At 42.0% G+C, this 17,424-nt stretch overlaps 1 protein-coding gene across 2 annotated transcripts in view; it reads right to left on the bottom strand.

The window, feature by feature from the left end:
• CAMKK1 (calcium/calmodulin dependent protein kinase kinase 1) overlaps nucleotides 1–16,854 on the bottom strand; it is a 454,400-nt gene extending 437,546 nt beyond the window's left edge. For both annotated transcript variants that reach the window (XM_063457438.1, XM_063457439.1), the window contains exon 1: nucleotides 16,770–16,854. The gene's annotated coding sequence lies outside the window, so the exon portion shown is untranslated. The remainder of the gene's footprint in view (nucleotides 1–16,769) is intronic.
• Nucleotides 16,855–17,424: the final 570 nt, after the last annotated feature.

The following is a 17,424-nucleotide window of genomic DNA, read 5'->3' as shown; positions in this document are numbered from 1 at the left end:
ACATGAAAACTCAAGAATACTGCACTTGGGACAGGGTAGGACGGGGAGAACACTGTGGGATGGGGGGGGGGGGGAGAAAAGAACACCATGGGACGGGGGGGGGAAGAGAAAAAAAACACCATGGGACAGGGGGGGGGGGAGGGGGAGAGAAAAGAACACCATGGGACAGGGGGGGGGGGAGGGGGAGAGAAAAGAACACTATGGGACAGGGGGGGGGGGAGGGGGAGAGAAAAGAACACTATGGGACAGGGGGGGGGGAGGGGGAGAGAAAAGAACACTATGGGACGGGGGGGGGAGGGGGGAAGAAAAGAACACTATGGGACAGGGGAGGGGGGGAAGAAAAGAACACTATGGGACAGGGGAGGGGGGAAGAAAAGAACACTATGGGACAGGGGAGGGGGGGGAAGAAAAGAACACTATGGGACAGGGGAGGGGGGGGGAAGAAAAGAACACTATGGGACAGGGGAGGGGGGGGGAAGAAAAGAACACTATGGGACAGGGGAGGGGGGGGAAGAAAAGAACACTATGGGACAGGGGAGGGGGGGAAGAAAAGAACACTATGGGACAGGGGAGGGGGAAGAAAAGAACACTATGGGACAGGGGAGGGGGGAAGAAAAGAACACTATGGGACAGGGGAGGGGGGAAGAAAAGAACACTATGGGACAGGGGAGGGGGGAAGAAAAGAACACTACGGGACAGGGGAGGGGGGAAGAAAACATAAATTTTACTTACCGAAAATTTCTTTTTCCTGAAGATTAGAGGCAGTGCTTACACCATAGGGATATCCAATCTGGAGGGAAAAACAGGCAGGCAAATCTCCAAACATTTTAACCCCTCCCCTAATTACCTCCTTTCCAATAAGTAGCAGCTCCTCCTGATCATCCCCAGACAATACATAAGCCAAAGAGCTGCAAAATTACTCAGTTTATTAGAAAAAGGGGCGGGAATTGTAGCACTGCCTCTAATCTTCAGGAAAAAGAAATTTTCGGTAAGTAAAATTTATGTTTTTCCTTTCAGATTAGAGGCAGTGCTTACACCATAGGGATATAATAAAGCAGATCCTGAGGGCGGGTTTCAGTTCACTACTGCTTGAAGCACCCTGCGCCCAAAAGCTGCATACTCCGAGGCCAGTATGTCCCACTTGTAGTGTCCTGAGAACGTATGGAGAGAGGACCGATTAGCAGCTGAACAAATTCGAGACGGAGAAGTAGCTGCACGCAGAGCCCCTGACGGCGAAACAGCTCTAGTAGAATGTACCTTTATAGGGCCTGCAAATTCCGAGCCACTCTTAGAATAAGATAACAGAATACAATCCTTCAGTCATCTAGCCAGAGAACTCTGCGAAACCAACATACCTTTCTGTGTGCCTATGAACAAGACAAACACACCGATATCCTAACGGAAGGATTCCGTAGCTTTAGATATTGCCAAAGACCTATCGTTACGTCTAAGCAGAGAAAATTACTTACCAAGGCATTAGACGGATTCCGACACAAGGTCGGCAAAACCACTTCTCGGTTGACATTGGCAAAAGAAAAAAACTTTAGTGATACCTGAAGGATCGAGCTTCAGAACCTCATTGTCCTGATGAAAACCAAAAAGGGAAAATACTCCCGAAACGCTCGGAGCTCACATAATCTTTTAGCTGACGAATAGCCATCAAAGGAAAACGGTATCCAAAGAAAACATCTTCCAATGGTTCAACAGGCGGTACTCAAAGCGCGGAAAGGACCAAATTCAGATCCCAGGGAGGACAGGTTTCCCTAACAAAGGGCACCAAACGTGTCGGAGCTCTGAAGAACCTTGAAATCAGAAAATTCGAGGTGAAACATCTGAGGGAGAAGAAACCGATAGCAGAAACATGTAAACTAAATGAAGCAGGTTTAAGACCTTTGCCAATCTCATCTGAAGGAAGCATAGAATCTTCTGGATGGACGCGGAAACAGGTTTGACTTCAAACCTACAACATCGCTGAAACTTCCAAATCCTAACGTAGAACCTTGAAGTAGATGCCAACAAAAAAAAAAAATTTTATAACTTCAGGATCCAGACCTTTACACTCTAAATCTGGAGTCCAGAAACCAGGCCGTCAATCGGAATCTCCGAAGGGCCGGAAGAGGCACCATGGCGTCCTCTAGAATTACTCCTGAAAAGAGGAAGCTTCCAAAAGGTGGCCCCCGGAAAGTTCAGGAGAACCGAGAACCAACTACTTCTTGGCCACCCTGGACGGATTAGGATAATACTTACATTTCCCAGCCTTACTTTTTTGAAGTATTCTGGGAATAATCACTACTGGCGGGAAGCTATATGCCAGGTTGAACTTCCATGGTAATGACAGGGCATCTATGAAATCCGGCCTGTCTGCTGGAGTTAGGGATGCAAAACGTCTTGTCTTCCTGTTCACTCTGAGTGCCCTCAGGTCTATCTCCGGAACACCGAAGCGGACTGTGCTGAACTTGAAAGTTCTGCATGACAGGGACCAAACTGCTTGTTTCAAATGATGCCTGCTCAGGGCATCTGCCACCACATTGAACTTTCCTAAAATGTGAACTGCAGAGATTGACATCAGGTGCACTTCTGCCCACAGCATGATTATTGAACAAAAGCTTTCTAATCTTGTTGATCTCGTACCTCCCTGTATGTTCAAATACGCCACTGTCGTTCGATTGTCTGAACGAATTCGAATATGTTGAACTTTGATGAGAAACTGAAACGCCAAGAGTGCCATCCAAACGGCCTTAAATTCCCTGAAGTTCGAGGAACTTCTCATATCCTTTTCTTGCCAGGACCCCTGCTTCTATACGTCTTCCAGATGGGCCCCCCAGCCCAGCGCAGAGGCGTCTGTTGATATGATAGTAAAGGACTTCATCCGGAAAGACAGACCCTCGTGGAGGAATCGAGAAAATGTCCACCACTGCAGACTTTTCAAATTAGATCGTTAAACCTCATCAGCCTATCTAGGCCGAGTTCCTGTCGATACCAGACCTGCAGAATGTAACTTTGTAGAGGTCTCATTCTGGCTATTGCCCAAGCGACTGCCGGGATTGAGGCTGTAAACAGACCCAGCAGGCACCTGGCATCTCTGATTGAAAACATACTTTTTTCTCAGAGATTCCGGATTAACCGCTTGATCTTTTAGTATCTTCCCCTCTGGCAGGAATAACTTCATCGCGATAGAATCCAAAAATAGACCCAAGAACTGGATCCTTTGAACTGGCACTAGTTCCGATATGTTGAAATCTATTAGCCAGCCATGCTTTTCCAGCGATTTGATGGCTGTCCCCAGGTCTAACTGTAGATGAACTTGGGACTCTGCAAACAACAGCCAGTCGTCCAAATATGGAATGACAGCGATGCCCATACTTCTTAGAAAGCTTGAACTACTACTCGAAGCTATGTGAATACTCTGGGCGCTGATGCCAGGCCGAAAGGTAGTGCTCTGAATTGGTAATGTATAGTTACCAATTGGCAGCACACCGCATCCGTAGAAAACTTTTGCTGGATTCTGCTATGGGTACATGAAGATAGGCATCTTTCAAATCCAGGGAAGCAAACCAATTTTATGGGTGCATAAGCAGAGCCGCCGACTTTACTGTTTCCATGAGGAATTTCTTTATGATAATCCGCTTGTTTACGGCCTTTAGGTCTAGGATAGGTCCGAACGAACCATCTGGTTTTGGCACCAAGAAAAGTCTGAATAGGTGCCTTGATGTCTTCCTTTAGAGGAACTTCTTCCACCACTCTTTTAGTAACAGAGTCGATACTTCTTCCTATAATCAAAGGCTCTTTCTGTTGACCCTTGAAATAGTTTCTAAGAGAGGAACTTCTAAATGAGGGAAGTGTCTCTGCGTTACGGCTTCTAACTGCTTCCCATACGATACTGGTAAAGCTTTCCTTCCTTCCTTCACCTGTTTCAACAACTCATCCAGCTTTGAACCGAAAAGTCTTCCAGGTTCAAAAGATAGTTCACACAGTGAATTATCAGGTGTCGCACTGCTGACCAATTTCTAAGCCAAAGTGCTCTTCTGGCGACTGTTGAAATACCTATATTCTTGGCCGATAACTACAGGCTTTCTGCAGAGGCATCCACTAAAAATCAGATGCCATACTGATATTTTAATATAGCCTTAACGGGTCTTCCTTTTCTAGTTCTTCCAACCAAAGAAATATGGGCCTTGGCAACGGATGACCCCGTAATCAAAGCTTTAGCTTGAGCTGCCGAAGAGATGAACAACATCTTTAAGGAGGAGTCCATGCGTTCAACCATGACCTCCTTGAGGCCGCTTGAAACTCCAATTGGTAATGAAGTTTTCTTACCTATTCGAGCAATAGGAACGCCCACTACAGGGACAGTATCCAGCATACAGTCTTGTACCGCTTCTATGGAAAGAGAGAAATAAAAACTGTCTAGCCAATAAACAGCATGTGACCTGGGAATTTTCCATTCTTTTAAATCAATACCCCAATCTGTGGGTGAAAAAGAAACCTATAGGACTTTTACCCTGTTTCTTCAAGTTCAAATGCAACTGCACTTCTTTAATCAATTCCCCAAATGGATTCTACTGGGAATGCAGATTCCTCATTTGATGAGGCACTGCTGAATTATCGCCATACTCAGAACCACTAGTTCCAAACTAGAATCGGAACTTCCCAAGATGTTAGGCTTTTTGTTAGCATGTATTACAAGCTGAGAATCCTGGGCAACCGAAGCCTGGATTGTCTGTAATGCTGCTGACCACATATCCACAACTGTTCGCTGCATACTTTGTTGCCACCAGCTGATAAAGTGGACATTACTGTTCTTTGTGCTTCCTCTGAAGCTTCTTTGAACACACAGAGCAAAGTTTTCTTTTTACAACCATCTGGCATAAGATGGCCACACACAGAGCACATTAAATGCTTGGCTAGATGTACATTTCCCCTTCTCAGCAACTTTATCCAAATTTTCAGGATTATATACTGGGAACAGAAAACAAACAAGGGAAAATAAACAAAATTTTTCCCTAAAGATTCAGGCTAGAACCATTTAAATAAAAACTTAATCAGTCTTACCTTAAATGGCCCGAGAGTGTGTTGGAGGGCAGGTGAGAAACACACATTGCAAACCGTTCTGAGAGCTCCTGGCAAACAGAGGTTGCTGCTGGGGATGCTCCTTTTAAGTCCTGTAACCAAACAAAAACGCCCAGTTCAAATTTGGCGCCTGAATCTAGGTTCGCATTGCGCATGTGCATAGCGCTCTGCGACTCCCTGGTGGAACGCAACGCAACCTGTGTGTGCGTTCCACCGACAGGACCTCCCAGCCGACGCACGCCTGCGTCCTTCGTCAGACCGGCACCTGGCACGGCAAGAGACGGAATAAATTCTGAGGGACCACGCCGTCCGGCGTGTTAAACGCTACTTACCCTGAACATCAAGGAAGCAGAGCCTCCCGAGCCTCAGCCCTTCTCACCTGCTTCCTGGAGAACCTTCCTGCATAACCTCCCCTGCCGAAGGCAGGCAAAGAACTGGGGATGATCAGGAGGAGCTGCTACTTATTGGAAAGGAGGTAATTAGGGGAGGGGTTAAAATGTTTGGAGATTTGCCTGCCTGTTTTTCCCTCCAGATTGGATATCCCTATGGTGTAAGCACTGCCTCTAATCTGAAAGGAAAAAGAACACTACGGGACAGGGGAGGGGGGAAGAAAAGAACACTATGGGACAGGGGAGGGGGGAAGAAAAGAACACTATGGGACAGGGGAGGGGGAGAGAGGAACATTAAGGGGGGGGGGGGGACCACTAAAGGAGAAGGGAAGTTTTTCATATTAAATTAATTAAAAAGTCTAATATTAATAAAATTATAGGAAAACTTTTTTTTTTAAATCATTTGGGGAAAAAAAAAAAATTTGGTTTTCGGTCAAGGGCATTCTAAATTTTCGGTTTCGGACCATAATTTAAAATTTCGGTGCATCCCTAATCTACAGGTCCAATTCAAAGAGCGGTATCTGCTCTCTATGACTCTCCACAGGCAAAAGTCATGGGATCCAGATTTACCTCTCAAATTTTTAACATTAACAACGGGACAAGGCAGGGATGCCCCCTCTCCCCACTGTTATACATATTCGTATTAGAACCGCTAGCCATTGTTATAAGACAAAATAAATTACAGGCTCCATTGGGACAGGTTAAACTCAATATCTATGCGGACGATATATTACTGATTCTTGAAGAGCCAGAGACCTCTTCCGGAAGTGTTAAAAGATATAAATAGGTACTCAAGTATCGGGTTATAAAACAAAATTTAGACAAATCAGTAGTTATAGCCAAGAACATGAGTAAGAGATCAGTTAATCTCCTTCTAAAAAATTTTGGACTTCTAAAGGACAAAATGTTTTGAAATATTTGGGTATAACCATTACATCAGAAGTAAAACAGTTGATAGAAGCTAAATAAAACTTACGGGGTTGGGATTCTCGTGGTTGGGCAGAATCAATATACTAAGGGCTTATATCTTACCAAAATGGCTATTTATGGAGAATGAGCCCTCTCAACGTTCCCCAAAATTGGTTACTAATGTTACATGCCTCTTTTTTAAAATTTGTCTGGGATGGAAAAAAAAACAAACAAAAAAAAACCAAGAGTAAAAATGAAAAATTTAGCAAGGATAAGACAAGATGGGGGTTTGAGTTGCCCAGAAATCCATCAATGTTATCAGGTCAGTACACTGTTTCATATAATGTTATCACAGAATACATCCGCAGGAAAGGAAAAATGGTATCCAATAGAGAAGGACAGCACAGGGGTAGATAATTTATCCGCTCTATTCTGGATTTTAAATCTCAATAAAAACTTTATAGCTGAGGCAAGATCCAAATCACATAATTAGAGATCTAGCAGGTCGGTGGGATATATTTGGAAAAAAAGATCTGACTAAAGAATAGAACAATAGATGCACTACCAATCTTAGTGATTAATGACATGCTAAATAATATGAAGATCAACTCTTGGAAGAGCAAGGGAATAAATAAAATCATAGATATAACAAAGGGGTATAAAATCAAGCCCTTTCAACAAATAGGTGAGGATTTCTGTATCCCACCAAATGATATCTTTAACTTCCTTAGAATTTAAGGGTTTGTCTCAGTGTATATAATTAAGAATAGGGAGTTTAAAATAGATGGGATTATTCAACTTGTCGAATCAAAAAAAATAAAATAAAAATAATATGCTGTCTAAATCTGTTAAAGTCTTATATAAGCTAAGACATGATAAACTTTCCAGAGCAATTGAAAAGTGGGAAAAAGATCTTCATATACAAGTAGATGAGTTTGGAAAAGTTAATTTAAAAAAAAAATTATATAAACGTCCACTGCTTAAATTTGACAGATTTACCATTTAAACTTTCAAATAGATGGTACCTGACACCGAATTTTCTAACTAAAATATATCCAAATACATTAACCCCTTAAGGACCAAACATCTGGAATAAAAGGGAATCATGACATATCACACATGTCATGTGTCCTTAAGGGGTTAAATAGATGTTGGCGGTGCAACATTGATAAGGGCACCTTATTACACATAAGGTGGTACTGCCAACCGATATATACTTATTGGAAAGATATAATTACATAAACTAAATGACAGAAAATAAATTAACAATGGATTAGTGAATAATCTTATTAAAATTTGAGTCAAAAATTAAGATAAGGGATTCAATGTTAATTTTACACATCATTCCAGTAGCCAAATTACTGATAGCACGGAATTGGAAAAATGTACAAATCCCATCCACCCGAGAAGTGATGGCACAAGTCATATGGCAAGTAAAAATGGAATGAGGCATCTTAGTGAGCTTAGAAAACCGCTACACTCAATAAGAATTTTGGGATACTTGGATAGATAAATTAGAATTTTTTAAATAAAATTATCATAGTCTCTCATCCAGGTAAATGGAATGTAACAAGGAGGGGGAGAGAGAGATTAATAGTATGTTATGTAATGAGGTGGCATGGGGTTTTACCATACACCCACCTTCCTTGTCCGACCAAAAAAAAAAAAAAAAAAAAAAGGGGGAATGTATGGGTCAAACAGGCGTATAAAAACAAACAAAAAAATTATTGATGACGATAGTAGTTCAATCAAAGAGACTAAAGGGCTCTCTCCAAATAAAGATAGGGACACGTCAGATAAGAAAGTGAGATTTAAAGGGTTATTATAGGGATAATTTGGATAGGGATGGGGTAGGGGCAGGAAGGAGGGAAGAAACAGGGGAACATACGATAAATTAAAAGGTTAAACCCATGAAGTTTTATTATAGTTAAAGGGACTCTCCAGGCAGAGTATTTTACTCACCTGGTTCCAGCGCCGGGAGCCTCGTGAAGCCGCGCCCCCTATTTGTCAAAATGACGAAATAGGCGGGCGCAAGCAATCATACGCTTCCATTCGCCGCACATACTTTATAGGGCGGCATGAATGCCGCCCTCTGAAGTCCTGAGCGCACTACCGCGCTTGTGCGCGGTGTGCGCGGCCTGAGCTGACTGACAGCTCAGCTTGCGGTCTTTGCCCGCCCCCTCTCCTCTGCTGACATGCAGGAGAGAGAAGGCGCGCACACAGTGCCTTCTCTCTCCTGCACACATCAGACGTATTTTAATACGTCTGACGTGTACAAGGCATTTTTAGGGCCCTACATGATAGGAAGTCTGAATGACGGCCACTGGAGGTATTCCTATCAATGTAAACACTGTATTTTCTCTGAAAATACAGTGTTTACATTAGATTGCCTGCAGGTAACTATAGATCTCACCTGAACAAATACATTAAGCTGTAGTTGTTCAGGTGACTATAGTGTCCCTTTAAGAAAAGAAGTATTGTATTCATGATCATAGAGAGACCTCAAAGCTGCTTATTTTATGTAATAATTTTAATAACTATACATTGATAAGGTATCTATCTGAAATACAGTTAAAAAAAAAAAAAATAGGTTTCAATTCTTCACAGTTCTGAGGAAGCCCTCAATAGAAACACACCCGCAATAGTCTCCATTTTATTAGCTTTAAAACTGATCCAATTTAAAAAGGATACACTCCATTGCAATAAGGACCCCTCTGCCCAGTGTTTGTGCTATCCCTATACAAGTCTTTACCTCTGCATGTATCCCTTTCTCTACTTTACCACAGATTGTTCTGAAGATTTCAATTATGCAAGAAGCAAAAAAATGTGTTTGTTTTGTTTGTTTTTTTGCAGCCAAGGAATAAAAGCTCAAAAAGGTGTATTAATTATTTCAGTTTACGTATCTGAAATCTATGCAATACATCTTGTATTTTGATTTCTAAACATACTTATATTTAAAAGGGACACTACAGGCACTACACCACTTCATCTTATTGAAGTAGTCTCGGTGCAGGGTCTCTCTCACCTTTGCCCTACGATGTTAAACTTTGCAGTTGTTTATATTGCAGGGTTAAGACTGCCGCTAGCAACTGTTTCAGCCAGCCACTAGAGGTGCGTCCTGCATTTACAGAGTTTAACTGCTTGAACCAGGAAACCAACTATTGGTTGGGATATGTTATAAACCACCTAATGTTAATATTGCCGAGGAACAACAGCTGTTTGAGCAAATTGAGAAAGCTGCAAATCTGGGTAACACTTTAATTATTGGAGATTTTAATTAATTACCCGGACATAAATTGGGACAGAGGGACTAGTAGCTCAGCAAAGGGAATTAGGTTTTTAAACTTGTTAAATAACACCTTCATGTCACAACTTGTACAAGCACCAACTAGAATGGACGCTTGTCTGGACCTGGTTTTAACAAACAACGTTGATCTTTTGACCAACATTCAAGTAGGTGAGCGCTTGGGAAATAGTGATCACAATATAGTGTCCTTTGAAATAAACTCAAAAAAACAAAAGCACATGGGGTATACTAAAACATATAATTTTAAAAAGGCTAATTTCAATAAGTTAAGGAAAGCTTTACAATATATTGACTGGCATAAACTCTTTAGTGAAAAGAACACTGAGGATAAATGGATCATCTTCCAACAAATATTAGAAAGGTACATTTCTCAGTATGTACCATTGGGAAATAAATATAAAAGAAACAAATTAAAACCAATGTGGCTTACTAGAAAAGTAAAACGAGATTAAAAATAAGAAAAGGGGGGCGGGGCCGGACCGCCGAGCTGGACGGTCGCATGTGAGACCGGCTCCTGCAACTCACTAAATCCTAAAGCAAATAAACATGGAAAACAAACTACCCATAGATCGACAGCAGTGGTCCTCAGTGCTAAGGGGACGCTGGATCCAGGGCGAGGCCGGCTCCTCGAGTTTCAGTCCCCTGGAGGTGAGGTCTTTGTCGTCTCAGTCGAGGCCCTTGCCGGCGGTGAGTGGGGTGGACGGCCGCTGCCCCACTATCCTGCCTGACGGCACCCAACCTGAGGCCCAGTACCGGGCGGACCCGGCCCTGTCCCCCCCCCCTATGGACCGGTGGGGGTGATCCCGGTCCTCACCCAGTGGCTATGCAGTCCAGGCCTAGCAACATCGCCACCCCGATCGGGGGCCTGGGTGCAGCGCACAAGATGGCGGACGCCAAGTGCCACGAGGCCGAAGAGAAAGGCTATTCCCTCATTGAGCCCACAGCAAACAACGAGGCTGTCGAACGGAGACTCAAGGGGTTGAGGGAGTCTGCATCTTCCAAACCCTACATCGCAGCCCACCACAAGAGCTCTTACCCACCAACGAGCCAAGCCAACGGCAAGCAAAGACGGCGACATAGCCGAACCATTATCGGCCGTGGCGGATGAGGGCCGGAAAGCTGCAAAGCGACTGCTCCTACCTGGGAATAACAATTTTGCCAACAAGCACGGTACTCCCACAGCGGGCCCGACCACGTACCCGTCGTTCACACAACCTGCAGCGCGACAGCCACAGAGAGGGGATACACGTGGCACCCGGCAACAAGCTTTCCTGGACGGCACTCAACAGCCTACTCCGGCGGACTCTACCCTCTTGGTACCCGGACCTGGCGGCTTTGGACCAACACGTATATGGCACCCAAGACACCTGCAAATGGACTTTGCCCAGTTCCTTGCCCAGATGGACAATCGTACCCAGCCACACCAACGCAACAGACTGGGCATCGGCTAACCACAAGTTAGCTCATGGCGGCGAGGTATCATGCTCGCCATGCAGACGACTCCCAGAGCCTGCCCCGAAATATGCATGTTAAACAAGCCAGGGTGATATATTGCATACAGCTTACCACTTAGATCCAACATGACTACACCTCAAACTTAGGGGCACACTACACCAGCATATCTTTTTACTACACGCATAAGGCACATAAGCAGTTGACCTGGCTACCACAAATCAGATACTAATACACCTGCTAACTATGTCACCAACTAGCTTACTCATAGAACACACCAAAGTCATGCATATCTTTAGCTTCCTGAATGTGCACATGTGCAAAATGTCAGCCATCACTGGCTACTCGATATACCTTGCTCTTAGTATGTCCCACTTTATTACTTACCATAGCAATGTATAGCAAGCCCACAGTATACAACCGCATAGTATAAGCTAATATATTGTACTTGTCATTTAACGGAGCTCAATGTTAACATCTTATGTTACCCATCCTTATTTTATGCCTAGCAGAACTCTTCAGTTGCAACTAGATGGTTAAAGCCTGTTTAAACATATATAAAAAAAAACGTGCATGATCCTCAAATGTCACTTCAAGTTTTAAACATATTGTACTGCAGCATGTTCATGACGCTGTGACTTATAGAAAGCTTGTTTGTAATTTTCATAACTGCACGACCAAAATAAAGAATTTAAAAAAAAATAAAAAAAAATAAGAAAAGGGCATTTAAAATCTGACAAATCAGATGCATCGTATAAAAGATATAAGGAAGCAAATAATGCGTGCAAAAAGGCAATTAGACTTGCTAAACTTCAAAATGAAAAAATGATAGCTAAAGAGAGCAAAACCAACCCTAAAGCATTTTTTAAGTACATAAATTCTAAAAAACCCAAAAATGAAAGTGTAGCTACACTAAAAACTGAAACGGGGGTGTTAGTCAATGAAGACCAGGAAAAGGCAGGAATTTTAAATAACTATTTCTCCTCTGTATATATTAAGGAAGAACCCATGGCAATAGATGTGCAAATGATTGCTACTAAAAACTTGCAGAATAATTGTAATTGGTTAACTCAAGACAAGGTGCTGCAGCAACTAAAGAAAGTTAATATAAACAAAGCTCCAGGGCCTGATGGTATCCATCCACGTGTACTTAAGGAACTAAGTGTAGAAATAAGTGAACCTCTGTTTTTAATCTTTCAAGATTCTTTTCTTTCAGGAAGTGTTCCGGAGGATTGGAGGAAGGCAGATGTGGTTCCTATATTCAAAAAGGGTTCAAAATCCTTGCCTGGAAATTATAGACCTGTGAGCTTAACTTCTGTGGCTGGTAAAATATTTGAAAGGTTATCAAGGGATTATATATTCAAGAATTCCTTGAGAAGAACATGGTTATCAGCAAAAATCAGCACGGTTTTATGAAGCACAGGTCGTGTCAAACTAACTTGATTGCATTCTACGAAGAAGTAAGTAGAAGTATAGATCAGGGTGTTGCAGTGGATGTGATCTATTTGGACTTTGCCAAGGCATTTGATACAGTTCTACACAATAGATTAGTGTTCAAACTCAAGGAAATCGGTCTAGATGAAAATGCTTGTTCTTGGGTAGAACATTGGCTTAAAAACAGAGTACAAAGAGTTGTCATTAATGGTAAATTTTCAAGCTGGACAGAGGTGGCAAGTGGTGTCCCTCAGGGGTCTGTTCTGGGACCCCTTCTATTTAACATGTTTATAAATGATCTTGAAGACAGCATTGAAAGTCATGTTTCAGTGTTTGCAGATGACAAAACTTTGTAAAACAATACAATGTGAGCAAGATATTACTTTGCTGCAGAGGGATTTAGATAGACTGGAGGACTGGGCACTCAAATGGCAGATGAAATTTAATGTTGAAAAATGCAAAGTTATGCACTTCGGCGTAAAGAATACACAAGCAACGTATACCCTTAATGGAAGCGAATTAGGGATAACAACACACAAAAAGGACTTGGGAATTGTTATAGACAACAAACTATGCAACAATGTGCAATGTCAATCAGCAGTGGCCAAGGCCAGTAGGGTATTGTCATGCATGATAAAGGGCATTCATTCTCGGGACGAGAATATCATTTTGCCTCTTTATAAATCACTGGTAAGACCACACATTGAATATGCTGTGCAATTTTGGGCAACTGTTCTAAAGAAGGATATTATGGCACTAGAAAAAGTGCAGAGGCGGGCTACAAAATTAATAAAAGGAATGGAACATATCAGCTATGAAGAAAGGTTAACAAATTTAAATCTATTTAGTTTAGAAAAACGTCGCCTGAGAGGGGATATGATAACATTATACAAATATATTCTAGGCCAATACAAACCATTGTTTGGAAATCTATTCACAAACCGGACTTTACATAGGACACGAGGTCATGAGTTTAGACTAGAAGAAAGAAGATTTCGTCTAAGGCAAAGGAAAGGTTTTTTTACTGTAAGAACAATCAGGATGTGGAATTCTCTGCCTGAAGAAGTGGTTTTATCAGAGTCCATACAGATGTTCAAACAGCTACTAGATGCATACTTGCAAAAACAGAATATTCAAGGATATAATCTTTCAATGTAGGGTAATAACTGCTTGATCCAAGGATAAATCTGACTGCCATTCTGGGGTCAAGAAGGAATTTTTTTTCCTAGCTTGTTGCAAAATTGGAAGTGCTTCAAACTGGGTTTTTATTTTGCCTTCTTTTGGATCAACAGCAAAAAACATATGTGAGGAAGGCTGAACTTGATGGACGCAAGTCTCTTTTCAGCTATGTAACTATATATGTAACCAACCTTGGACGTCCTCACACTTTCAATCAGGCTTTATATGACGGTGGCCAACCTCTTCAAAATCCCTATAGGAAAGCATTGGTTCAATGCTTTCCTATGGGAAAGGCCTAAGGCGCACGTCAAAAGGCAAAGATGGAAAGAGGGAAGTGTAAAAGCTTTTTTTTTTTTTTTTTTTTTAAACTGGAGGGGTGGTGGGGGTGGGGTAATAGCCTTCTGGTTGAGTTACACTATAGCGCTAGGAATATATTTTTGAATTCCTAATGCTATGATGTCCCTTTAAAGCAGCGATTTCCAACCTGTGGTATGCATACCCCCATTGTATGCGGATACAAATCCATAATGGTGTAACTGTTGCCAGTGTGGCTACACCGGGGCAATGTATAGTCAAGGGGATGTGCACTGCAGCGCTTTAAAACCGCGACCGGGCATCTTTAATATCACAGAGCTGGGAGAAAGTGACAGCCTGTCACTTCATCCCAGCTGACATAGACCAAGCTGTGCAGGAGTGAGGAAGGGTGGGGTGGAACAGTAGAGCAAGCTCCTAACTACCAACAGCCCAAGCCAGCAGAAGTCACCCTCCTGCACTGAAAAGGTAATAAACTTGAGAGTGGCTGTGTTTATATCTGTATGTCTTTGCATCTTTATTCGTGTCTGTGTAAAAATCTTGAAGCTACCCTTAGTTGTGTAATAAAAGGAAAAAAAAATGATTACATTAGATTTTTCCTTTAAAGAACAGAGAATCATTCACTACATACGGGTGAGATATATATATATATATATATATATATATATATATATATATATATATATATATATTACATATACATACATACACACATATACACACACACCCCATTTAAAATCAACATATTTAATAATATTTATAATGTCGTCAAGTGCAAGATCGTAAGAATGGAGAAAGGCAAAACATTGCTTTATTGATTGCTTCTGGACTATAAATTGCAATTTCTTGACAGATTCCCTGGGGCTAGTTTGAAGGTCATACATATCTAAACTAGGTGAGTTGTCTTGATATCTTCAGCTCAAACACTTTCATTATGTACTGTAATTAAGATCTTTTCTAATATTGTGTGTTAATGTCATGCAACGCTATAGAGTTGAAGGGTTTTACAGAAATTTAGCTTGACTTGCAGTATAGGAGAACATGTAAATTCTGGTGTTGTTTGTAGTGCAGAACTGTAAGTAACTGGAGTGAAATTGTATAGAAAATCTGCAATTTTTTTCCCCCATCAGTTGCACTGCTGTTATTGACATCCCTATAATTCATGGCTGTGAAATATATATCTGGTGTGACACAAACAGAGAAGACAAGGGGCTTTCCTAATAGACAAGGCTCAAAAATGAAGAAGATCAAAATACCTAGTCTGTAGAGCACTTAGATGTATTCCCCTTCTGATTTTTTTTTTTTAAAGTGTGTGAGGGGGTAAGCAACAGTGAAGCTTTCTATTGCTATTCATTTAAAACCAGATAAGACAAAAAAAAAAAAATCCCCAGGTCTCACTGCAGTAATACTCAGGTGGTGACGATTTTACGATTTTTCTCTCAATCTTGTCCACTTTCATATAGGTCATATTTTTATATAAGGCATATAAGACATTTCATTCTGAACTGGGGTTAATTACAGCAGCTTGAAAAGTTTCAGACATCTGGGAAATGCTTTTATCACATGCAGGACAGGAAGGATACATACCAACTACTGGGCTCATGTGCATACCCTGCATGCTACAAGGAAATCCCTGAGGGTTGTTTTTCTCTACACACTCAAGTTCCCTGGAATAATGACGACACAATCTCACACAACTTACATCTATGGGCAGCAGGCAGTGTCCATAATACTTAGCTGCCAATATATGGAGATATATAGAGTGTGTTTGTATTGCACTAGATTCTATGGCACTATAGCCCACAGATATCCAACATGTAGCTTTCCAGCTATTCTTCAAATCATATGATGAGGTTTGCTGGGCATATTGGGAACTGTAGTTCAGATACAGCTGGAGAGCAGTCTATTGGATACCACACGTTTCCTCATGCAGAATGCTACATATTAGAATATCCTCGGTTTATTGCGATTCCCGATACCACATTAATTCCACACACACACACACACACACACACACACACTACAGTGCTTACACTCAATAGTTATGTCAGATACACATTTTTTGCACTGATAAAAATGGAAAAATAAGCTTTATAGTATGCAAGTATACAAAGCCTACATATTCTACTTCATACCTACAATGCACAGCCCGCACATCAGAAAAGACACATATTGTTATATAGGATACCCAGTGCAGTAGGAGTATTTTACCATACTCGGTACATTCTATCCCACACACCAGACTGCACCGTGCAGTTTTATGTAATATTCAGCAAATTGTGTCAGCCAAGCGCATCTCAAACGTGTAATCTGTAGTAAAGCTCATCACAAACAGTGTGTTACCAGCACTCACTGTCTACACACAGAGTTATCATGGTGTCATCAATAAATACAATATTCCACCCACAGGTAATTGTGAATTCCTGTCTATACATATCACTGAGATACTTGTTATGTACACAGCACTCCAGCAGTACACCAGTCGGGGCACACACACACACATTATATGAGCATATTATACAGATACACACACTATTAAAGCAGCAAACACTATTTAACCCCTTTACACTCCATGTACACCTATCATAATCCCACAGGAAGAGGAGAGTAGGGTGTCAAGCACACTGACAGGGTGCGCTGATACACTTCATACATGTCCCTGGACTCCTGTTTCCCTGCCTCCTACTGATGGGAGTAGTGGTAGTAGCAGCACTCACCTGTGCAGCCGCTGAGTGCCAGCCCGGGCTCTGCACACTCCCAGCTCCCCTGCTAGACATCTCAATGTGCCAGAGTGTGCACAGGCTCCACAACTCTAACCTCTCATCCAATCAGGAGCGTCCTAACACAAATTCACTTCCTAGCGCCTCTTGAGGATTTTTGCGCCGGCGATTTCTATGGGTCAGGAGCGGAAGGGCGGCTGATTGGCTGTGCAGCAGCTGGGATATGTTGTTAGTAGTCCTCCTGCTACACTGGACTTTCAATGGGCTGCATGCAGCGCACTGACTTTGCAGCAGGCTCAGCGCTGCGGCTACTGAATGGAGCTGAGCTGTGTAGCAGTAGCAAGGCAATACCTTCCATGCAGGAACTCTTACAAAATGACACCACAAAACCAGTGATTCATTATTAATGAGGAAAAAGCATCTGCTGCAAACCTTGAATGAAAAAAAAAAAAAAAAATACAATCTGATCTAATGCACTTTATAGCAGTACTGAGAATAGAATCCCTGTGGTGGAATTACCCATTCAGCTTTATTTTTATTAGCGTTCCATCCTGTGCTCTACATTAATGCAGGCTTCTTCTGTCAGATCATCACTCTGATTCTGATATTTGTTTCCCTAAAAGAGCTATTCACTAAAGTGAGAATTCAAAGT

This window comes from Pelobates fuscus, chromosome 1, assembly GCF_036172605.1.
Source record: "Pelobates fuscus isolate aPelFus1 chromosome 1, aPelFus1.pri, whole genome shotgun sequence".
NCBI lineage: Eukaryota > Metazoa > Chordata > Amphibia > Anura > Pelobatidae > Pelobates > Pelobates fuscus.
Note: the sequence above shows the minus strand (reverse complement) of the source record. Positions and strands in the feature narration are given on the sequence as shown.